Here is a 19,631-nt window from a genome sequence, read left to right on the forward strand (position 1 = left end):
AAAGAAGAATAAGCAATCAGTGAGGGCCCTTTATCGCAACTAAAAAGCTTAGGGTTTTCTACAGTGATCTTTGCTGCTGCAATTTTATCTAGGGTTTTGATTCACTTACAAATTTAATCTAACCTCTCTGAACTTAAATGTTCCATTATCTGTTAGAAAATAATTAGAAGCTGTAAGCAGAAGTCTGCATACATGGAGATCCTTGGGAGTCCCTAAGCTCATTGAACTGAGGAGTTTGACAGATACTGGTCAGCTAATATTGGACCAGAAGCTAATAATAGCCGAAAATGCTGCTTAGCTAGGTGAGAAAGTTAACTTGGGGAAAATGAAAATGAAACATTTGGGATTTATGGTCAGAAATAAATTTCCCTTTTTCATTTGTTTCCTGGTAAGAAAATAGCCAAGGGAGCCAGTTATTGTTTCATTTTTCTATTTTTTTAACCATTTATAATTAAGATCTAAGGGCCCACTTGATTTCAGCTATATTCATTATTATTTCCTTGTATCCTGACAAAGAAATTTTAGTGAATCAGGAAAATGTTTGGTATAATGCATACAAATAATAGGTAGATCTGACCAGTAAATTACAATTGTCAGCTCTAGCAAGCATGTGGAAAATTAACTGTAAGAAACATGTAAGCTTTTGGGGAGAGATGCAAACACAAGGATTTGTGCATAAAGTCAGAAAAGGGTTTTTCCTCTTCATTTTCATTTTCCCCAAGTTAACTTTCTCACCTAGCTAAGCAGCATTTTCGGCTATTATTAGCTTCTGGTCCAATATTAGAAGAGATAGAAGCAAGGAGCCAAGTTCCTTTAAAATAAATTCATTTCAAAATGTGGAAGATACATTCACTTAATGAACATATTAGTAATACTGTACTCTCATGAAAGAAAAAGTATTTTTTTTTGCAAAGAGATGCTTCAAAATATAATATTCTCTTGTTTTTAAAATAATGTTGATTTAAAAAGAATAAATTCCAACCTACATTATTACTCTTTTATTTTTCAGTGAATGTATAATGTGTATACTGGAGTATAACAACTAACACCTAATCATTCTTTAACTGTAGGTATGTGTTAATTTTGCATCCCCAAGATTGTCAAGGTACTTTGGTCAATAGTTATTTCACACTTTGTAACACATACAGTACTCATTTACTGAGTGGTTCTCAGTAAAGATTTGCTTTTAGTTTGGAAAGATGGGTAAAATATGTTTACTTTATTTTTAGTAGATTTTTATGAAGTGCCTACTATGGTGCGGAGTCTCATGCTATCTATGTACTCTAAGTAGTATAAAGATAACTAGCACCACAAAACCTTACCCTTAGTGAGGTTAAAGTTTAGTAATATATTAAATTGATCATAAAGTAGAACATTTTATCAGGATGGAACAGAGAAAGTATAATAGGAAATTAGAAAAAGAAAGGATTGTAATTAGTGGTGGGTTTAGAGATCTTTTGAACTCTGCACCAATGCGGAAATACCAGAGTTATTTAACCTTCTAGCTTACTTGATTGCACTTGTCTAATAAGATATTATTTATTCGCACCTTTATGTTATATCTACTATAACATTAGGTTTTTCTTTTTGTACATATTGCTAAAAAGCTTGGGTTTTATGAAATAAATGCATGCATTTTAGAAAATAAATTGACCCCTTGTTTCAGTTTAATTTTTCTTTCCTTATTTTATTTTTGCGATATATATGTTTTGCCATCATTAGTGTGTGTGTGTATTTTGTACTGTACTTTAAGGAGAGAATAAATGGATATATAAATATTTCCTATAACTTAACACTTCCTCAAAGTATTATATTAAAATTTCAATATATTTCTCAGTTGTAGGTGTATAATTCCTTATTTTCAAACTTGTATTTTTTTGTATCAAATATGTTTCTTTAAAAATATTTATAAGTATTGTATTTTAAATATTATATTTATATTATTTAAAAGCAAAACTTGTTTGTTTCCATTTTAATTATTGCTTGTAGAGGTTAATTTATTAAAAATTTCTGGCTATAAATCCTTATTCAAAGAATACCATGAATTCTTTTATTTTATTGGGTTTATTGATATGAAAATATTTTGAAAATGTTGTTTTTTTTCAGTTGTGGATAAAATTATTTCTCATATAATGACCATAATAGTACTTCTAGCTTATCTTCATATTTTTGAGATCTATAAATAATATCAGCAGGTTCATTAAAGAAATCAACTTTTCTTCTTGGTAATCAACTGTCATTTAAAGTAACTGCCTATAGAAAAAAAATAGTGCCATTTCAAAACAACATTCATTTATTTCTCCTCAATCTGGTTATATGCTTTTATCATATTTATACCTTTTTATATTCTTTTTTTGGTACAGTAAATCTGTATTTATGTACTCCATAGGCATGTGTAACTATTAAGAAAATAGCATTCCCACTTACAAATGAGAATTAAAATATTTATAAATAGTTTGGATATAATTCCACTAGCAGTTTTCTAACTAAAAATGGAGCAAAGGACTTTTCTTCATGAGGCATAAAATCTTTCCAGTGCTTCTGAAGTAAACAGAATTGTTATTTTAGATTATCATTCTTTTATTTAATGCCTCATCTATTGTACAGAGAAATTTACCACCATCTGTCTCTAAAATTTAATTATTTTTATTAATTTAAATATCTAGGTGAGCTCAGTAAGATTTTTTTCAGTGGGCAGTTCTATTTTTCTATTTCAATATTTTAAGGAGAATTTTATAAATACTAAGTAAGAGATCTCTTATGTAGAAGAAATACTGAATTTAGAATATTGGTTTAAAAGATCTTAGTCTAAATTCTGCTTATGCTACCTACAAGTTGGGAGCCCAGTGGGAAGTTCAGCTAATATCTTTATTTTTGAATAGCAAAATAATAAGAGGTAACTGATCTTGGGGTGTTAGGATGCTAAAAATGATTTACAAATCTATTAAATGTTACATAAATATAAAATACTATTTTTAATAATTTTGGCAGGCTCTGTTAAATATAATCATAAATTAATAGCTATTCGTATGAAAATATCTATTATCTGTTAAATTACATGTAATGTAACTCAAGATATGGGAAAATAGCCTGTATTCATTTTTCTTCTTTTGAGTCACATCCCCTTCAGGATGGCACGCTTTTGAACTGGGACTAAACTGGAAATGGTGTACTTGGCTTTAATGTATGTAACCTCTCTCTTAAGATTAAATCAAGTCTAGGACATATACCATGACTTTATTTTGGCTTTAGGAGAACAGGACAGCAGCAGGGCATAGTGTTGCAATGATGTGGGCAGTGGGTGAGAACTCTTGTGTTTTTCTAATGTTGTCCATCTGAACTTACTGTTAAATCTGAAGAGAACTTCATCTCCAAATATCCTTCCACAGTCTGCTTTCCATAGATTTAACAATACACCTTTCCTAGAATGAGTGAATGAGATGATACACAAAACATTCTTACAGAGAATTTAATATTTATCACATTAAGAGGCTCATGCGCCATTACTCATTTGTAATTGAAATATTATTTTCTCCCTTTGAGATTTAGATTTTGATTAGCTTGAACTTCTTAAAACAATATCAGAGAAACAAAAAGAGAAATATCTTTTGTGAAGTCTGTTAACTGTGATCCAAGTGTATTGAATAACTTTTCTTCTATTCATCATGGTAATAAAGCAACAAAGACCATCCAGCTTTAAAGTATAAGTTAGCAGGAAGACTTGCATAATTAATGCCAACTTTTCACAATAAGAAAATGAAAGCCTATGTTTAAGAACTTCCTACTATTTAGGAATTTTCTCTGCATGTCTTTTTTTGCATTAGCAATTCAAATAGACACAGGATGTTTCAATTTCTAAAGGGTAATGTATATGCCAAATTGTTATTACGTGGATGTAAATGAAGGTTTTAAGGTATTTCTGTTAATACACGGTATTATTTTCATCACCTTAAATGAAATACATTCAAAACAAGGCAATGTTGGTTGAAAGTTAACAGCCAATCAAGACTTGATGAAAGACAGTTCTGATATTTAAGTGAACCAAAAATCTGTTTAAAATTGTGTATTTGCCATCTAAGACATTTTTGAAGCATAGTTCTATGCTATCTAACTGTCTTTTTGGTGATGAGATATTACATTACAAGGTCTCTTTGTCCTATGCAGTTGATAAGACTGAATGTGAACACTGGCATACACCTAAACTATTTGACTTACAAATCAGCATTAGAGCATAAAGTATTCAGGGACAAGGGGCCTTGGAGGATTACTAAGTGATATTTATCACTTGGGTTTTTCCCTCTCAAGTGTTTAAACTTAGGACTATGTCAGTGTTTGATGGGGAACAGTGGTATAATTTCAAGGTAAATTTTTTTTTTTAAAGAACTGTCCTTGAGGTAAAATTTAACTGTAAGTAAGAACAAAATCAGTTTCACCATCTAAAGAAATAGGAAACAAACAAACAAAAAAATAGTAGAAGCTCCATTAAGATTTGAAGAAATGTTATGACCCTCTGTGCTTGTATAAGCTGAGTTCATGTTTCTTTCTCTCAGGGTGTTGATTACTATGATAACACCTTACAGAGAGTAATAATATATTTACATTTCATCCCTGATAACTGACATTTTTTAATTTGTCATTGCAACATAAATTGACTTACATATTAGACTCTAGGACTTGATCCGCACGGTGTCAAGGAAAAAACATAAAATACTATAAACTAACAGATAATTTGAGTGGAAAGAATTTCTTCATAAATGTGGGATTCTATAATAATTTGATCAAAAAATAAATTAAATTTGTCCTCTTGAACAATAATGGAAATTGGTTGGACCCAAATAACAGGAATACAGCTGTGCCTAGGAATGACCTGGAACTAGGAAACTTAAGGCTGTAAGGATCAATAGAGACCTCTCTCCCCTCACCTTCTACCCCACTTGGGTGAAGTACCCCTCTAACCTCTAGTCTAGGGAACTGGGTTTAGGAAAAAGATTCTCATTGGCCTATTTTGGGATTGTGCCTATCCCTGAATCAAATGAAGAGGGCATAGTCCCATTGTTTACAATGGCTTCTGATGGTTCAGCAATTTTATCAGGTACATTGGGTGAAGACCAAGATGAATAAAAGGGAGGGAGGACACTAGAGATGCAACTCTATAGGTTCATTTTAGTGAAAACACATCTATAGTACTCTAAGTTCCAATCAGGAAATAGAAGCTACATGGCAGGTTAAAAAGGGGAAATTTAATATAAAGAGCCTTAACTATGGCCAAAGATATAAGAAAACTCTATATGGTACTCCAGGGATGAGGGAGAATCCCTAAGGAAGGATAAACTTGAATGAGTTCAGACTTTATTCAAGATGTGTTTTGGCCATGAGATAGCAGAGAAGTTTGCTACCTTCCACTATTGCTGTTATTGAAGTCCAATGCCATTCTGATTCCAAATTCCTGTTTTCCCTTGGCAATATTTGAAAGTCTTTTCTTTTTCCTGCTGTTCCCCAAATTTCCAAGTGAATTTCATTCATTGTTTTGAGCTCTTGAGGGATGCTTTGAATCTAAAATCTTATATCCTTCAGTTTGGGGATTTTGTTTTTCCCCATGTCACCTTTGATAATATTTATCTCATTTTTTTTCTGTTCTTTTTTCTGAAATTCTTATTAATTATTTGCTGGACCTTCTGGATTGATCCTCTAATTTTCTAGTCTTTTTTCTTAGATTTTCCAGGTTTATGTATGTTTTCTACTTTTCTGAGAATTTTATTGCCTTTTCCTTAGCTTTTTTTTTTTCTAAAATACCATGTATTATGCTTTTAATTTTCAAAAACATTTTGTTCTCAGCATTTTTTTAACACATGATTCTTGGTTGATGAATGTAATATATTTTTTCATCTGTTTTAGGATGCTAATTTTTCAAATATTATCTTCTGTTTCTTGAATTATCTCTTTTCTCTGGGTTCTTTTTTTGTTTTTCTTTTCTTTTCTGTCTTTTTTGAATAGCCTCTGTTTATAGAACTAAAGGGTTTCCACAAATATCTGGTGATTTCACGTTTGCTGTGAATGAGTATATGACCATCTGTCTGAGTTACCCACCATGGGGCCACTTATCTTTTCAGAGAGGAATCTATCAATTGTCTGCTGCAAAATTGTACACCTGGCTGCCAGCATTTTTGGAGATGATTACAAGTAGTCTGGTTCCCTATGTAGTCTTAAAAAAATACAAAACAACAAGATATTTTTGCAATTATGTTCCTCTCCCCCAATTTCCTCTATGTCTGGTGCCCCTAAATATGTGGTTTTTTGGATCAGTTTCTCCATTCAAAAATTTGTAGTTTCTTACCAAGGTGGAGAGAATCAGTCACCTGCTATTCTGAATAGGGTGACAGTAAGAGAATTTAATTGCAATTTATACAGATTTTAATTATTATTCTTATTTTTGGCCCCACCTTTCAACTTCATCATCTGTACTACTAAATGCCCTAGTTTTTATGTCCTTCATGTTTTTCCTCCTGAATGAAATGACTTTTATATTATTGGCGTTCCTCTTTGAAGGCATTTGGCATTGTTCTCTTAGTTTTGCTATCTCCATTTCTTCCCATTTTTCTGAAATTTGTTGACATTTTTCACTTGCTATTATTCAGTCCCCTATTCTCTTTGTCCTTTGCATTTGTACCTTCACTTCCATTTTAGTGGGATTTTGAGAAGGAGCAGAGAAAATGCATGTACTTAGCTTAATATAGTTAACTAAAAGCCCTATAAGGAATTTAAACTGAAAAAATCCTAGGAAAGCTGCTTCCAACTTTATTTTATTTGTTTTATTTTTTTCCTATTAGGTATTATGAGAGTAAAACTAAAGAATATGTATCCTTTAATTTCAGCTTTTTTATAATCTCATGCGTAAGGAACAACATTAGACATTGTTTGGACAATCAGTGATTTCTTATTGAGAGCTACACAGCTCTTTAAGCATATGATCTTGTCATCCTCACATGGAAACAAGAAGAGCTAGCAGCATTCATATTGAGCAATGGTAGTTTATACTCTGCTTCAGGTAGTCACTGCTGGGAGAAATATCTAAGAAAATATCTAGCCCCTAGATTGCAGTTAAAAGTAAAGTTCTTCTTTGACTTTCCCCATAGGCTAAAACTTAAAAATATTGGGAAGAGTTACCTAACAGTTATCTTCTTTGATTTAAATAATATTAAAAGTTTTATAGGAAATAATATATCCAATCTCAATTGTCTAATGATGGAGGTTGGCAGTGGCACTGCCAACCTTATTATTAAGAGTTCTGGAAATATTTATGGTGCCCATTGTTTTCATAGACTACAAGGTTATAAAGATTATGAAAGTGAAAGAAGACATTTAACAACTTGATGCCTCTTGGCAGAAGAAATAAAAACATTAACACACCAAATCTATCTAACCTGAGAGTTGCAGAAAAGAAAAGAACAAGAAATTATTTTTTATGAGCCTGGTAGCTCAAACAATATTTCCTTACATAGGGCTGAAGGTAAATTAAATTAACATGTTTTTATGCCAATAATATTTTCTTTGTAGGCAGAAATAAAAAGAGCCTGAAGCAAGGGTTCTTATCATTTTTTTCAGTTCAGAGATTCCTTTGAAAAATTTGATGAAAGCTATGGAACTTTTCTCAAAAAAAGTACACATATATGTACATTCAACCAAGGTTTTTATTCGACTTCTGGGAATTTGTAATCCCTCTGAAGTGTTGATACACATTTAAGAATCACTGGCCTAAAGCCTTTTCTTAAACTCCAGTGTTATTCTGCTAATATTATAACACTAAAGGAAACTTCGGAGGTCAATATCTGCCCTTAGACTGCCCAAGAGACTATTGTAAGTCATTGGTGTTTCAACAATGACAGCGTATTAGGAGTAGTGGCAGGATCTTTGTGTGTCTTACCTTGTTTAATCTCACAACAATCCGTAAAATAGGTTTTGGATACTGGAAATGTTGAAGTTCTGAGAGGGAGAAGAATGGTCCAAAGTCCTATAACAAGTAATTGATGGGTCAGGATTCAGATCTATGACTTGACTCAAAACTATCTCCTTCTGCTGAATTATCATGCTCAAATTGTTGAGTACATTAGTGAGAAATAATAAAATTTGAGCCTTGGAATCTATTGCATGTATCACCATAGAATGTTTGGATACTTGGATTTTAATTCAGTCTTGGATGATATGGGCAATCTGATAAATAGTGGATAACACCAACTGAATGACAAAACAAAGTCCAGTTTCTCTTTTACTAGTATTTGCAAGTTTTCACTTTACTAAAAGAATTTTAAAAATAAAGTAAAATAGGCCAGGAGTAGTGGTTCATGCCTATAATCCTAGCACTCTGGGAGACCATGCCAGGAGGATGGCTTGAGTTCAGGAGTTTGAGACCAGCCTGAGCAAGAGTGAGACCCTGTCTCTACTAAAAATAGAAAAAATTAGCCAAGTGTGGTGATGAGTGCCTGTAGTCCCATCTTCTTGGGAGGCTGAGGCAGGAGGATCACTTGAGCCCAGGAGTTTGAGGTTGCTGTGAGCTGGGCTGATGCCACGGCACTCTAGCCTGGGCAGCAGAGTAAGAATCTGTCTCAAAAAAAAAAAGGTGAAATGGGTAAATTTAATCAAAAGACTACACAAAAGAAACAAATGGGGATATTTAAATGGGAAAAAATATTTCAAATTAAAATGAAAAATAACATAGATTTCCTAATGTTTTGCAAGGCCTTTCTTCTGAAACCTAGAGCAGAATAGTCAACAATTTACTAACTAGTTTAAGCAACATGGAAGATTCAATGTTCCCCAAACTGAGGTAATCGTCACTCCTAATACTGACTTATTTTTCAGTGTTCTTATTATAATGAATGGAGACACCACCAACTGAGTCACCTAAGTCATCCGCCACTTTCCTCCATTTCTCAGCCCGATACAACATTGTAAAGATGTTTCCAGTCTGATCTTTCCCTGATCTTCCTGTTTTCAGACTTAATCTTTTCCAGTCTAAACTTCACATACCTGCCAGAGAAGTCTTTGGAAGACAAAACACTCCTGATCTAGCTGCAGAAGACTTGTCTAGAATTTCTGCATAAGGGAGCTTTAGAAGCATTGGTCTTGTCAAAAGGGACAGGGGGCAAGAGGAGGACCTTGAGAGATGCGTGGTCTAAAGCTCTCCAGTCTGTCTTGGTAGTCAGTGCTTCACACAATGGCTTATAAGGTGTCTTTCAACAGCGCTAGCTCCTCATACCTACAAACCAGAGGCCACCAAGACTGTTAAATGGCCAAAGTACCCTTCTATTCCCCACAGGTATGCAAAACTGCCACTTGAATTATTCTTTTGCTTATTTTTTAAAAGTCTGTGTAGATTGATGAGATTTTTGTGGCTCTTGTCTTTTGTCTTTTTTCTTTTTTTTTTTGTTTTCTTTTTCTTTCTTTTTTGAGATGGGAATCTCGTTATTTTGTCCAGGCTGGTCTCTAACTTCTGAACTCTAGCAATCCTCCTGTCTCAGCCTCTTGAGTAGCCGGGAGTATAGACGCCCACAACATTGCCCTCTTTTGCCCACTTTTATAGCATTCTAATTAATGAAATAAAATAGATCTCATCAAACAATAACATATAAGAAAACATAACTTTCTATTTGGATAAATTCTATTTAATTCTAAAAAGTTAGAATTTTTTCCATTTTAAAATCCATAGATCAAATTCATTTAGCAACTGATCATTCTTAGGTTGTGGTTTTACTATCACAAGAAAGTTCAAGAAATAAAAATTTAAATGATTATTTGTAAAGTAAGTAATGACTTAATGTCTCCTTACCATTTTAATAATTTAGATTTAGATTAAATATCGCTCTAATGAAAATGAATATGTAAAAGATGAATTTGCATTGTTTAATTTTTCTGAAATATTACATAGTATAGTCAATCTGCCTTGGTAATGAGAATTTAACCATACTCAATAATAAACTTCCTTTGACTTAACATTTTGTTATATTACAACAATTCTTTAACTCTCAAAATTCACTTGATATATTACTGGGCAGCTGTGTCTCAAAACAAGAAAACATTATTTTATAAAATAGTTGTATATATCTAGGGATTGAAAAAAATGTCAGTAGATTCTGTACAAATTAATCATTTATTTTATCATGTTCTGATTATAAACCAGTAAGTACTCATAAAATGCAGAAAATGCTTAAGTAAAAAATGATAAGTATTCTATTAAGTCCAGTGATGACTGCTATCAAGAATTTGATATATATTTTTGAGACTTTCTTTTCTTGACTGATTAGACATGCCTCCTTCCCCCCAATCAAATATGCCATAGACAAAAATGTATTAGTATGTGGGATTTTACAGGTTTTTCCTAACCCTGCTCTTTCTAGCCATTTGGATATTGCCTTTTGTTTTTCACTCTCTTTAACATTTTGAGGACAGAAATGACATGTGAGTAAATGGATTCTCTTGAGAAAATGAATAAGAATGGAAAAAGAGCTACATTCTTTAGTTGCTGCATGTGCAAGAGAAGAACATTTCAAGAAGAGAGAGCTCAGAGACAAAAAAAAAAAGTATCAAAAGACCAAGATCTAGAGAAAGGTCTTCAGGTGTAGGAAGGAGGCTGCCATGAGTTTCAGGGTGCTAGAAAACAGAAGAGAGTATAGAGGTTTATTAGGAGTTTCTATAGATCATATATTAGAATAATCTGAAACTTCGAGAAAAGTGGGAATTAAGATATTTCTATTTACAATGTTGTTTTCTTAAAAGGGATTTTTAAGATCCAATTTACCAGAATTAATGAGTTTATAACTGCTTTGTAACTAAATTACCAGAATATACTTATGTTATTTCAAAATTCTTATTCTGTTCTATTGACCTATCTGTACCTACTTCAGAAAATGAAAATAAAATACCATTTCACTATTTCATTTATTTCCCCTTTATTGTACATTAATATTTGGTAGAGTGAGTATACTTTCATTACTATTCAAAGCATTCAGACTATATGTTTTGACTGGTGAAGTTTATAATTATTGCCTTAACATCTCTTCCTCTCCCAAATGATATCTTATATAACGTTGAATTAAAAATGTAGTTTAATTTGGAGAAAGCTGAAACTTTGCAATATTGAAACTTCTCATTCAGATATAATTTAGTTTTATGATTTTCTTCAAACATGATTGTGTTTTTATTACTGGGGTTACTTTTAAATATATTTTTTCCTATTGTATTAATAATTGAAATCTTATTGCCCATTTATGTTTTTAATTGGATATTGTTGACATAAGCTAACTTTTCTAATTTTGCATATTTATATTATATGTAGTCCCTTAGTTCTAATATTTTGTTTATTTCTGTGGTTTATAAAACCCCACCATTGATGAGTAATGATAATTTTGTCCCACACTTCTTAATATTTAAATCCCGTTTTTTCTTTTTCTTATTTTGCAGCATTATCTGGAGTTTCTAGAAAAAATGTTAAATGTAGTGTTTTTCCTACAGTTTTTCTGGTAACTATGATGTTTTCACCTTATTTCTGGTATAATTTCTATAGTTTTATTTCTTTTCTTATTATTAATATTTTATATTTTTACTTTCTGCTCTTTCTCCAGATCAGGATTTCCAAGGCACTCTATTCCTTTAGTATATCTCAGACTATATTTTAATTTTTCTATTTCCATTTACTATTTTCCTTTTATTATTGTCCCACTAATATCAATTTAGTAACATTTTTTCCTAGTACATTTTTGTTTTATCAAGAATCTTTACTTATTTTAATATTCTAGAACTTGTCGGGAATCTCATCTCTTAACTTTAAAGTGGCCTTACTAAATAATCTTCAGCAACCAGCACAAGGTCTCGCACTATGCAGAGTCTCCAAGTTATTTGGTCAATTGGCTTTTCTAGGCAAGTCATTGTCTAGAATTTTAAGACAGATTGCTACATTCTATGAAAAGTTCTCCCAGAAAAGATATTATACTTCTTAAATAACTATTTTATTTGAATCTGTCTTATTCTCAAAACAAATTTATGATGAGCTGAATTTCCTCAGGCTATAACTCAAACTACTTCTTAGGTACACATAAAGACAAAGAAATTCTCCTCAAGAAGATAATATGAGAGAATGCAATTTGGCTGGTAATAAACTCATCATAAACTGAATATTTTTATGTAGATTATATGATTGCCATACCCTTTATAATATTTATAATATTTCAGTCTTGGATTGCATTGATTTTACCTTCAGTCACTTCACAATTCTTGAGATTATGCAAATATCAAAAACACTTCTTTAAGAAATTTACCTATAAAAGAATGCAGTAAAACCCTTTACCTAAATTATCACCATTTTTATTTTTATACAGCTTTCACTATTTCTGTGGGTATAATAACTTTATGATGTAAGGTATCACGTCTATCTTGGTTACCACTCTAGTTTCTGGAATAAGGTAGGAGACAGTTAATAAATATTTGTGAATAAACTATAGTATTAATGTTTAGTTTTTCTCTATGCTAATTTCTCAGCTACATTGGTAAGCATTCCATATTTTATGTCATAGCTACATCAACAAGGTAGGTACTATAATTTGAGTCCTAAAAATGGGGAAACTGAGACTCACTTTAAATAATTTACTTAAAGTGGTTAAAGTTACAGTTTATGTATTTCAGGCAAGATTCATAGTGGGGTCTATCTGACTCAAATACTTAGGACCTTTCAACTCATCAAAAAATGAGTGACAAGCAGTGTCAGGTATTAAAATACACAGAGATCTGAGACACTCTCTTTGCTTTAAGGAACACAGAGCTGAGTGTGGGAAACCACCAGTGCAGGAAGTGCTATGATAGAGGCACACAGGAAATACTGTGGGATTCTAGAAAACAGAGTTCTTATTCTGCCCAGAAAGATTGGAGATGATTTCACAGAAGAGGTGATGCTTAAATTAGATAACAGTGGATAAACAGGACTTGGTCTGGCAATGATCAAGTGAATGAGAGTGAGATAATACTCTATGCAACAGTGTGGTGATATGGAAAGGTGTAGCATGTTTGAATCTGGAAACATAGTTAAGTGGGTGAAGTGACAAGAGATAAAAACCAAAACCAGAAAGATGTTAGGAAAAAAAAATTAAGAAGAGCTTCATATGTCAAACTGATGTGTCCTCCCTCCCCTTCCCTACTACCCTTCTTTGGCAGAAAAATGGATGTTTATAATGCTTAATTGGAAAACTGAAACTGGTGACTTTCCATAATTTTGATTAAAATCAAGCAGCTTATTTGAATAATTAAATCATCATACTCCAATAATCTCAAGGGTTGCAGTTATATATGAGATAATCAATATCTTTATTCATCTGCTTAGTGGCTTCTAGAATATTTTGTGGTTTTAGCATTTTGGTGCTGATACCATGACATCAGAGCCTGTGGGTGATCCTTATAGGGAGGGTATAGTCAATTATGCTGCTTAAGTGTTTTAGGATCACTTTGGGTGAAAATAATTATATTGTTTAAGATTATTATCATTATTGTAGAGAAGGTTTCAAAAACTTCTTAAGTTGCTTCTCCTCCTGCCCCATAACAAGATAGCAAGTTTTCATTTAATGAGCAACTTCTTCCTATGGATATTTGTGGTACAAATTACTTGGAAAATATGTTTATCCTTAGTATAAGAACACATCTGTTTTAAGTGTTTACTATTCAAATTATATGTTCATCCCATTTTCTACCAGACATTTCTTTTCTAGAAACAGAATATATGTGTGCATTCAAAAATGGACAATATCATTAGCTTATCATAGCTGTAGATCTATAAGAAGGAATTATACCTATTGACCTGATTAATAGTTTTCATAGTAATAATTTAAAAAGGAATTCTAACCACCGTGGCCATAAATTGATCAGATGCTCTTCTGGGACGATTGAACTCAGATGTCTTTAATGGGGCTAAACTTAAAATAGACATTTTGAACATAGCTACCCAATTGTAATCTGTTTTATGATAGGTAATTTTTACTTAGTGATCAAATTTGAATTTAGTTCAGACAATCCTTTCAAATAAATTTTCAAATTTTTGACTGGCATAATTAAAAATTTGCCTATTCATTTTGATATTTAAAGTCAGTTACAAGTCATTCTATATTATCAATACTTCATTAGGTTGCTGCTCCTGGGAATTAAAAGCTGGAACTGACTGAAATATTTTGACAGTCACATAAGGAAGCATTTATTTGAGGTGTAACATGAAATCATACAAATAAAATGTATATAAACACAAAGCCACATTGAATCATAAAACAGACAGCAAAGGCCAAAGTAAAAACAAAGAAAACTAATTGGCAGCTTTATACAGTTGGACACAGTTGTGTCTTGTACACTAGAAAGTCTTTTACAAAATAATCATCTTGGATCAACAGTCTTCAGTGTTGTCCTGCAAGATGGGTTATGTTAGCATTTCCTGTTTTCTCCAGTGTCCTCCTTTGGTATGGCTGTTAATTGTTTTGGTGATTGCCACTCCCTCGAGATGCCTTGCCTTAAGTGCTCTGTTGGCCACCGTAGTCTGCATATCCCTGTGCACACCCACAGTTTCCATAGTTATACCCAGTAATTCTATCCACCATAGTCACTATAGTTTGATCACCACCCTAGGCACTATTGTAATTTCCATATCCTCGATCACAATAGTTACTGAATCCTTGTTTCCAGCTTTGGCCCTGACCTTGGCCTCTATCCCTAGTACCACCTTGTCCACTGGCTACAACACCTCTTCCTCCTTTTTGTTGTTGCTGTTGCTGCCTATGTACTTCTTTGGGTTGTGCAATTTTGATTTCACCCTTGCCAGAATCAACCTGATGATATCTGCTTTCTAGCAATTTCTTCTCTGGCCCTTCATCTGTATATAGTAAAACAAAGTCCTCTTCTTTCACTTCTTTTTATATCCATGGGAAGTTCAATATTTTCAATCTCTCCAAAGGCTCCAAAATATTCTTTAATTTGTTCTTCAGAGGGATCTGGGCTCAATCCTCCCACAAAAACCTTTTTAGGGGGCTCTTTCCCTTTTTAACCTTTGGCCCTTTTGGCATCTATCAGTTTGCCATCCAGTTTGTGCTCTTTCAGTTCCAAAACCTTATCAACACTAGCAGCATCTTTGAAAAGCACAAATCCAAATCCTCTTGATCTTCCAGTGACTGGATGTGTTTTAATTGTGCAGTCTACATCCGTCATACTGCTGATTCTTGCTCCTGTTGATCTTGGATCCCTCTGCGAATTCCTCTGTGTTGCTATACTACCCTTCATGTCCTCCATGGTGGCAGAGTTGTCGGCAGGGGGTGCTGGTGCACACTTGGGTAGCTGCAGCAGCCACGGCAGAGTGTTGTATGGAGCTAGTTTTAAAATGGTGGCAGAAGAGTGAAATATTTTTGTATGAAGTGGATAGTAGGAAAAGGGAAGAAGGTACTGATGCCTAACTCATAAGTGCTACTCATAAGGGCTGTAAATTTGTTCTGAGCAAGATCTGGGTTGATTTAAGAGAATTACATGTGGACATTCACTTTAATGCCCCTGAAATATTAACTAGCTTTGTACTTTATGACTTACTGGCATTATTTATAGTTTTCTTCACATTGACCTTAGACCATTTTCTTCAGACTGACACATTTTCTAGGTATAGATATTGCATTTTAATTAAAAAGTAAACCTAAAGAAAGAAGTCAAGAGATCATAAATCACTGTAGGGAGTGTGTATCTTGCATGCAAGGGTGATCTGGCTGTGACATCTGTCACCGCATTGATTACCAGGGTTGATTCGGCTGATCTGGCTGGCTAGGCTGGTGTTCCCTTCCTCCCTCTCCATTACATGTGAGTCCCTCCTGAAGCTGCGGCTGGGTCAAAGAGGACGACCTTCCCCAATAAAGGAGGACTGTTCTTAGCTCAAGGGTATGTGAGTAGCTGCACTTCCCTGGTAGAACCTCTAAACAAGCTCTCAAGAATGTGTATCTTTTGCGTTGATTACATTTTACCATCCAAAAAGTGAATATTATGTTAAGATTTAACAAATCAGAAACACTTTTGACTTGGCCCAACTTTTGTTGGCTTGAGATCTTCCCTTGAGTAATAATTGCCTATGATAATTTCAAAGCTGAGATTGCAATTATAGATCTTCAGGATTTGAACATAGTTTTATTTATTTCTTCTTCCATTTGCAGTGTGCTCAAAATAGCAAATTATACACTCATATTTTTCCTATATTTTCTGTAATAGAGATAGTTATTATCTATAGAATCCATACTGCAAAAGGACATGTGTTGTTAAGGCAAGATTTATTTGTGGACAGAAAATTCTAAATCTATTTCTAGATTTAGAATCTAGTGCCTAATGGCTAACATTTAAAACTGGTAGATACCATGTGATTTCCTGAATAGTGAGGTGCACAGTGACTAAGAGCATGGTTTCTTAAGACAAAATGCCAGATTAGATTTCAGCTCTCCTACTTACTAGCTATGTGGTCTTGGACAAGTTACCTAACCTTTCTGGGTTAAATTTCATCTTTCGTAAAATGGCAATAATGATACCACCTATCTTATGGAGTTGGTTTGAGAATTAAATTAGTCAATATATGAAAAGTAATCACAACTATGGTATTTTAAATGTCAGTTATAATAATAATTATTGGCCAGGTGTGATGGCTCATGCCTCTAATCCTAACACTCTGGGAAGCCAAGATGGGAGGATTGCTTGAGGCCAGGAGTTCAAGACCAGCCTGAGTAAGAGTAAGAACCCATCTCTACAAAAAATAGAAAAATTAGCCATGGCATACATGTGTTAGTCCCAGCTACTTGGGATGCTAAGTCAGGAGAATCATTTAAACCCAGGATTTTGAGGCTGCAGTGAGCTATGATGATGCCACTGCACTCTAGCCCAGGCAACAGAGCAAGACTTTGTCTCAAAATATAATAATGATAATAATAATAATAAATGTTATAAATATTATTAGTAGTAGTTCAAATTTACTTGCCAAAGAAAGACAATTTAAATTTTCTATTTATTTTAGCTATCTAGTAGATTGTATGTTTGATTTGGATTTAGGCTTACATCCTCATTTGTTCTAAGCATTTAGGTTTCTTTGTTACTTTTTGCTTTAATTAAATTTTTGAAGTGGTAATACACTTATATAGCCCCAAAGTCAAAGCAATATAAAAAAAATTACATGATGAAGTTTCATTTCTATACCATCTCAGTCTACTTAATGCTTCTCCAATCACCCCTCTAGAAGAAACTATTTTATTAATTTCTTGTATATTCTCCCAATTTATTTTTTAAATTTTAAAATTTTAATTATTATGGGTACATAATAGTTATATATATTTATAGGGTGCATGTGATATTTTGATTCAGGCATATCATGTGTAATAATCAAAACAGGGTAATTTAGATATCCATAACCTCAAGCATCTATCATTTGTTTATGTTAGGAATTTTCCAATTCTACTCTTTGAATGATTTTTAAGTATACCAAAAATTATTGTTGGCCATAGTTTGTTGAGCTAGCAAATATTGTTCATTCTTTATAAATATCTAACTATATTTTTGTACCCTTTAACCATCCCCACTTTATTCACCCCACCCCACCCTTCCCAGCCTCTGGTCACCATCATTCTACTCCCTGGCTCTGTGAGATCAATTGTTTTGACATTTAGCTCCCACATATGAATAAGAATATGCAAGATTTATTTTTCTATGCTAGGCTTATTTCACTTAACGTAATGTTCTCCAGTTCCATGCATGTTGTTGCAAATGGCAGGATTTCATTCTTTTTATGGCTGTACGATATTCCGTAGCACAATTTCTTTATCCACTCATCCATTGATGGACACTTAAATTGATTCCATATCTTTTCTGTTGTGAATAGTACTGCAATAAACATGAGGGTGCAGATGTCTTTTTGATATATTGATTTCCTTTCTTTTGGGTATATACCTAGCAGTGGGATTTCTGGGTCATATGGTAATTCTATTTTTAGTTGTTTGAGGAACTTCCATACTGTTCTCCATAGTGGTTGTGCTAGTTTACATTCCTGCCAACACTGTATGAAGTACTCCTTTCTCCACATCCTCACCACCATTCATTATTGCCTGTCTTTTTGATAAAAGCCATTTTAACTAGGTTGAGATGATATCTCATTGTAGTTTTGATTTGCATTTCTGTGATGACTAATGATGTTGAGCATTTTTTCACATACTTGTTGGCCATTTGTACGTCTTTCGAGAAATGTCTATTAAAATCTTTTGCCTATTTTTTAATCAGATTATTTGATTTTTTTCCTTAGTTGTTTTAGCTCCTTATATATTCTACTTATTAATACCTTGTCAGTTGGGTAGTTTGCAAATATTTTCTCCTATTCTGTGGGTTGTCTCTTTACTTTGTTGATTGTTTCCTTTGACATGCAGAAGTTTTTTAGCTTGATGTGATCCCATTTGTCCATTTTTGCTTTGGTTATCTGTGCTTTGGGGTGTTACTCAAGACATCCTTGCCCAGACCAGTATTCTGAAACATTTCCTAAATATCTTCTTTTACTATTAATAATTTCATAGTTTCAGGTCTTAGATTTAAGTCTTTCATCCATTTTGGTTTGATTTTTGTATATGGTGAGAAATAAGGATCTAGTTTTACACTTCTACATAGGGATATCTAGTTTTCCCAGCACTATTTATTGAAGAGACTGTTCTTACCCCACTGTATGTTCTTAGCACCTTTTGTCAAAAATAAGTTTACTATAGATCTGTGGATTTATTGCTGGGTTCACTATTCTGTTCCATTGGTCTATGTTTTAGTTATCTTTTTTTATGCCAGTACCATACTGTTTTGGTTACACTAGCTCTGCAGTATAATTTAAAATCAGGTAATGTGATTCCTCCAGTTTTGTTCTTTTTGCACAGGATGGCTTTTGGCTATTCAGGGTCTTTGTGGTTTCATACAAATTTTAGGATAATTTTTTCTATTTCTGTGAAGAATTTCATTGGCATTTTGATGAGGAATGAGTTGAATCTGTAGATTGCTTTGGATATTATGTGCATTTTAATAATATTGATTTTTCTAATCCATGAGCATGGAATATCTTTCCATTTTTTTGGTGTCCTCTTTGATTTCCTTCATCAGTGTTTTATAGTTGTCATTGTAGAGATCTTTCACTTCTTTAAGTTTTTTCCTAGATGTTTTATTTTATTTGTAGCTATTGTAAATGGCTACAAATGGGATTACCATCTTGGTTTCTTTTTCAGATTGTTTGCTGTTGGAATATATAAATGCTACTGAAATTTTATGTTTGTTTTATATCCTGCAATTCTACTGAATTTGTTTATTAGTTCTAATATGTTTTGTTTTGTTTGTTTTTTTTGGTGTGTGGAGTCTTTAGGTTTCTCTAGATATAAGATCATATCGTCTACAAACAAGGATAATTTGACTTCCTCCTTATCAATTTGGGTGCCCTTTATTTCTTTCTCTTGTCTGATTGCTATAGCTAGAACTTCCAGTACTATGTTGAACAACAGTGATGAAAGTGGGCATCCTTGTACGTTTACAGAATTTAGAGGAAAGGCTTTCAGTTTTTCCCCATTCAGTATGATACTAGCTGTGAG

General features: G+C 33.0%; 1 protein-coding gene and 1 pseudogene across 4 annotated transcripts in view; one reads left to right on the forward strand and one right to left on the reverse strand.

The window, feature by feature from the left end:
- The window catches only part of ERBB4 (erb-b2 receptor tyrosine kinase 4), a 1,045,679-nt gene that overhangs the window by 848,081 nt on the left and 177,967 nt on the right, over positions 1 to 19,631 (forward strand). The window lies entirely within an intron of this gene.
- On the reverse strand, positions 14,418 to 15,600 carry LOC123643765 (annotated as a pseudogene).

Source organism: Lemur catta, chromosome 8 (assembly GCF_020740605.2).
Source record: "Lemur catta isolate mLemCat1 chromosome 8, mLemCat1.pri, whole genome shotgun sequence".
Classification (NCBI taxonomy): Eukaryota; Metazoa; Chordata; class Mammalia; order Primates; family Lemuridae; genus Lemur; species Lemur catta.